At 40.8% G+C, this 5,825-nt stretch overlaps 1 pseudogene; it reads left to right on the forward strand.

The window, feature by feature from the left end:
- The first annotated feature begins 798 nt into the window (after positions 1 to 798).
- Positions 799 to 2,444, forward strand: LOC101643008 (annotated as a pseudogene).
- Positions 2,445 to 5,825: the final 3,381 nt, after the last annotated feature.

Consider the following 5,825-nt stretch of genomic DNA (forward strand, 5'->3'; position numbering starts at 1 on the left):
GTTTCATTTGATCATAATAAATACTAATGGAAAAATTGACCAATAATTTCCATTTTTACTTTCCTTAGAAAGACTGATAAAATGAGAGCAATTTTAGGCACCCAAGAAAGAGGAAAATCAATGACGCACTGTGTTTCTACTTCAAGCAGTTCATAGTCTGCTCAGGGAGTAACACATTTGAATAAATACTTTCAGTAGAGCAATGATGACTTTCATTAGTTGAGCATTTACCATGCATCATATGTTGTTCAAAATATTTTCTTATTTTCTTATTAGTAAACTGAGATTTATTTTTATTTCTTCTTCTTTGTAGGTAGAGAAACTGAAATGCTAAGAACAAAGCAGCTTGCTGATAATGCAGAATGCTAAAGCTTCAGACGTTGCACTCAAAACCAAACCATTTGATCTCAGAGTCCCTCTGATAGTTATGACAACACATATTGTCAGTGGCTAAATTAAAAAGTGCCTAAAGGAAGAAATTTGAAATGCTAAGAAAAGAGGTCAGGGAAAACACAAGGTCGAAGTTATTTATGGCTTTTCTTGATGCATAGGGGAGATGAAGCCAATTGTCCAGGCAGATGAAAATAGAGTATGATCTGGACATGCATTGTATAAATAAGGAAAGGAAACCCCTACTTGCAAAAAAAGAGCAAGGATTAACTTCAAAAGCAGGTGGCAGGAAAGATTTAGCCTTTGGGCAATAGCTTTCAGAACCCTGCACTGAACAATATTCTTATCAATAATTTCATGATTTATAATGATTACTACATTTATGAAAAATTTAGAGATAGAGATAGAATGTGTGTCCTGTTGCCACCTTCTTCTGCCCACATTCTTGCCACCAGCCCTTGCCTCCCAGTGCACCCCAGTGCACAGCAACTGGGACCCACCAGGACAGACCAGGCACCCTTCAACACCAATGTCATCACCCTCACCCGTTTTGCTAAGAAGGAGGGTATACCAGGCCATGAAATGGGTGAGAGGACTCAGCTGCTCACCACACTCTGCACTGCCATGAAAGCCATGTCCCCTGTGGTGTACAAGGCAAGTACCACTCACCTTGATGGAATGACTGGCTCTACCAACGTGATAGGTGATCAAGTTAAGATACAAGATGTCCTATATAATGACCTGGTAGTAACATTGTAAAGGCTTCTTTTGCCACTTGTGTTCTTGTGTCGGAAGAACTTAAAAATTCCATCAGAGAAGAACCAGAGAAAGGGGATGAATACGTGGTCTGTTTTGATCCCAGGGATAGTTCTCCCAAAATTGATTTTTTTTTTTGTGGCCATTGGAACCACGTTTGGCATCTGCTGAAAGACATCAACAGGAGAACCATCTGACAAGGATGCTCTGCAGCCAGGTCAGAACCTAGTGGCTGCTGGCTATATGCCCTTTAAGGAAGTGCCACCATGCTGACATTTGCCAAGGAATGTGGAGTCAACTGCTTCATGCTGGATCCAGCCATCAGAAATTTCACTTTGGTGGACAAAGAAGTGAAGATAAGTAAGAAAGGGAACATCTACATTCTCAATGAAGACTATGCCAAGGACTTTTATTCTGCTATCACTGACACATCCAAAGGAAGAAGTTCCTCTTAGGAAATTCCCATCCCGCTCCCACCCCCACCTCAATGTGCCCAGTAGGTGGGTTCCATAGTGCCTGATGTTCACCACATGCTGGTTTATGGAGGGATCTTTTTGTACTCTAACAACAAAAAGAGTCCCAAAGGAAGGCTGAGAATAATGTATGAGTGGAGCCCAATGGCCTACGTCATGGATCAGGCAGGAGGATTGGCTACCGCCGGGAATGGAGCTTAAATGATGAGATAGTTAAAGCTCATTGTGCCAACCTGGCCGATAAATACATGTGGGGTTAATTGAAGGGCAGAGAGATAAATGGCTCAGTGAGCCTTGCCTTTCTAGTTCTCGGGTCTCTTGCTTTCTGATGGTCAGTCCAGGGTGCAGCTGCCTTAGCCTGCTTCAGCTGGCAAAGCTCACTTCCTGCAAGATATCGCTGAAGAGAAGAGAAGCCACCTACCGTCATGCAGCCCTGGGTGCTGGAGCAGCCACGTGGAGACCCCTGCCAGTGCTGAGATGTGTACACGTTCACTGATTCGGCTTTCCTCCTGCAGTTGGAGTCATTTCTTGTGTTTTGTGAGATGGAGGAGGACTTTGTGGACTGGTGTCAGACAAATGGGCTAATGTTGGACTTGTGGTCTTGGACAGCACTGAATGGGCATGTTTTCTTGATGTACACTTACCCTCATACACATCTCTCCCTTATACTTATGAGTTTCTGTGGATTTGTTTCTCTAATGTACCCAGACTAACACAATTGGACATTGTCCCCATTCACATCCAGAAGAAAGCACAAGTCATCTGGCGTCCCAATAGGATATGACAGAGTTCCTGGAGATATATAAGAAACACACCATCAAATGAAATACTGGCTTTTCACAGAGGGAAAAGAATTGCCTTATATCTACACCAAAGTTCACGCTTTGCTACCACATTCTGAGTGATCATCACACATTCCCACACAGCAGATATTAAAAGCATGGGTATTTCTACCATGAAGGTGAGCTGCTGTGTAATGCCAAGAACTGTTTAATCAAAAAGGTTTCCTGCTAATGCTTCTGATAATATATATTTTGAATTTATAAGGGATAAATTAACATATGCCTTCTTTAAAAAATAAAATATATGATTTTAGATATCATTTCCTGTGTTGTCCAGGAATTAGAATTGTATCCTCAAGTGAGAGAAAGGGGTGTTTTTGTAGAATTTCGTAAGATCCAACACTGATTGGTAATAAAGATTGACACTTAGGATGTACTAAATAATTAGATATTGAATTCAGGATTGATTAAATGTACAAAAGGTTATCTCAAAAAAACAAACAAATCCAAAACAACAGTTGTCGTCAAATCCATGATAACTTCTGATGACCACTGCCTGCAAAGGAGAAGTATGTGCCATTGCGGTTGGGAAGGCTGTGACTTCCCAGAAGTTGTTCCCCAGGCCTGTCTTCTATGGCGTCTCTGTGTGAGTCTAGTGGAGCAGCTGAGTGCTCAAGCAACTGCGCCTCTGAAAGACTCCAAAAGGTAATCTAAGCAAACCAACAAAAACTAAAATACAACCCTCCTGCTCCTGTGTCCATTCCCTCTCATAGCAATCCTTTTGGACAGGGTAGACGTGCTCCGCAGCGTTTCCAAGGTGGTGAGTCTTTTTCAGAGCAGAATGGTAAGTGAATTTGTACTGCCAAGCTTATTATTTATTTATTTTTTGTATCCCAATGCTGAATCCACCCCATTGCCAGGGATCCTTGAGAATATCTTGATTTATCCAGGCGCTAGAATTGCTCTGAAGCAGCAGTTCTCAACCTGTGGTTCATGACCCCTTTGGGGGTGGAATGACCCTTTCACAGAGGTCACCCAATTCATAACAGTAGCAAAATTGCAGTTATGAATAGCAAAGAAAATAATTGTATGGTTGGGGGTCACCACAACATGAGGATCTGTATTTAAGCACTGTGGCATTAGAAAGGTTGAGAACCACTGCTCTAGAAGTCTATTTCAGAAGAAATTAGTCCTAAAGGTTGTCAGGCTCAATCTTCCCGCTAAAAAATCAGTTTAACTCTAGTTTTTCTCTATGCTTTTGAACCAAGTCATTAGTGTCTTTGGTCACTAGAAATTGACTTTCTTTCCTATTGCTGCCTATTTCTTTTGCTATTACAACTTTGAGCTACTTGTGAGGTACGTCTTTCCCGTAGTACCTTCCTCCTTTAGAAGGACTTTAGGCATTAGAGGGCTACTACTTTGCACTAGGAGAAGGACCACTATGTGATGAGGGTCTAAGTTTTAGCAACCTTCCCCAATGTAAAGCTTTCAAAGGACACACAGAAAAATCCCCGAAATGACTCAGACCTTCAAAAGTACCCAGAAATAAAGTACATTGATTAGTAATGATAAAAATCTAAATTGATTAGGAATCCTGCAGGAATGTGGACAGTATCTGACCATGCTCTGATTTCACAAAGCAAGAGAAGGAGAATTACCCCTGGAATCAGCCTAAAGCCAATTAATATGAAGCAGAGGTCATACACGGCCCCACCCTCCAATATTCTTTACCCTTTCTGACATCACCATTCCCCCTATGACATGCTACTTTGCCACTGGTTTAATAATCCATTGGTAGCCACACAGAAGCCACAGATTAAATATTGAAAATTACAGCATTTATCAGGTAACATGGTCAATAGTATCTCCTCATCTGTGTACATATTGTTGTTGTCAGGTGCCATCCAGTCAACGCAGACTCATAGCTACTCTTAAGGCAGCAGAATGAAACACTGCCTGGTCCTGTGCCATCTCCTCAATTGTTCTTATGTTTGAGCCCATTATTTTAACCACGGTGTCAACCCATCTTGTTGAAATCTTTCTTTTCTTCATTCCCCCTTACCAAGCATGATGTCCATTTCCAGGGATTGGTCTCTTATGACAATGTATCCCAAACATGGAGACAAAGTCTCACTATCTTTGCTTCTAACCAGCAGTCTGTTGTACTTCTTCCAAGACAGATCTATTTGTTCTTTTGGCTACCCATAGTACTTTCAACATTTTTCAACATAACCATAGTTCAAATATATTCATTTTTCCTAGGTCTTCCTTATTCACTGTCCAGCTGGCAAATGCATGTGATGTTATTCAAAATCCATAGCTTGGGTCAGGGACATCTTAGTATTCAAAGTAACTTGCTTTTGAACACTCTAAAGTGGTCTTGTGCAGCAAATTTACCCCATGCAATGGATCCCTTGATTTCTAGAATGCTACTTCCATGAGCCTTGATTGTGCATCTAAGCAAGATGAAATCCTTAGAAATGTCTACGTTTCTCCTAATATCACTATGTAACCTATTGGTCCAGTTGTGAGGATTTTGGTTCTGTACATTGAGTTGAAAGCAATACTGAAGACTATAGTCCTGGATCTTCATCAAAAAGAAATTAAAGTCCCCCTCATTTTCAGGAAGCATGGTTGTGTCTTCTGTATATTGCTGGTTGTTAATAAGACTTCCTCCAATCCTGATGCCACATACTTCATATAACCCAGCTTCTCCTATTAGTTGCACAGCATGTAGATTCAGTAAGTCTGATGAGAGACCACAACCCAGACACACACCTTTCCTGATTTTAAACCATGCAATATTATTTTGTTCTGTTGCACAACTATCTATTGATCCATGTATAAGTTCTGCATAAGCACAATGAAGTGTTCTGCAATGTTCATTATTTCCAAGGCCATTCATAGTTTGCTATGGTCCACAAAGATTCCTTTCCATAGTCAATGAAACAGAAGCACACAAGTTTTTCTGGAATCCCCTGATTTTAGCTAAAATCCAACTGACATGAGCATAGATGTGCCTTGTCCCATGTCATCTATTGAATCCACCCTGAAAAGCTGGCAGCATCTTGTCAATATACTGAGCAACTATAGTTAAATGCTCTTCAAAATTTTGTTTGATGTGTGTACAGGGCTTCATCAGTTTGTTGAAACATTTCAGTTGGTATTCCACTGGGGTAGTTACATAATCTGGTGTCAATTTGTGGATTCAGAGTGAAGGAATGGAGTCTAGCCTATCAATCAGGTCATAGCTCGATGACCTCATTTGGAGGCACTAAGGAGATAAATAGATCGCTGGAGGCGGGGCGCATGCCTACTCCTTGGGAGACATTCTTTTTTTTTTAATCATTTTATTAGGGGCTCATACAATTCTTATCACAATCCATACATACATCAATTGTGTAAAGCACATTTGTACATTCAT

Source organism: Echinops telfairi, unplaced genomic scaffold (genome assembly GCF_000313985.2).
Source record: "Echinops telfairi isolate 266 unplaced genomic scaffold, ASM31398v2 ScPeMD7_7469;HRSCAF=8507_0, whole genome shotgun sequence".
Lineage (NCBI taxonomy): Eukaryota > Metazoa > Chordata > Mammalia > Afrosoricida > Tenrecidae > Echinops > Echinops telfairi.